We start from the raw sequence: 456 nt of genomic DNA on the forward strand, positions 1-456 counted from the left end.
TATGTGCTGCTTGCTCTAAAAGTAAAAAAATTATAAGGCTATCACCAGCTAAAGTAGTGACTGAATTCTCTACGTATTTGAATAATATTTAATGTTATATGTGGATTCATACATCTACTATGTTAACCATTTAGATATTTTACAGTTTTAATCGATGCATCGACTGCAGCACATCTTCTTAGTTATATAATTCAGATTATCTTGACAATACTGATGGAATTTACATCAGCCTTTAATATTGCATATTAGTGAATAACATTAAATAGCCTACTGCTTATGTTTATACACAAAATGGTTTAGCAGAATTATTTATTAACCAACTAATTGAAAGGCCATTACTTATGAAATTCAAACTCCCAATGTTTGCTTGAGGGCATACAATTTTAGATGCAATAGCATTTATATGCATCAGGCCAAACGAGTTATTATAAATTCTCCCTATACAATTGGTTTATG

The sequence above is a fragment of the Theobroma umbraticum genome, unplaced genomic scaffold, assembly GCF_002168275.2.
Source record: "Theobroma umbraticum cultivar Fairchild unplaced genomic scaffold, ASM216827v3 scaffold_86.0, whole genome shotgun sequence".
Taxonomy (NCBI): Eukaryota; Viridiplantae; Streptophyta; class Magnoliopsida; order Malvales; family Malvaceae; genus Theobroma; species Theobroma umbraticum.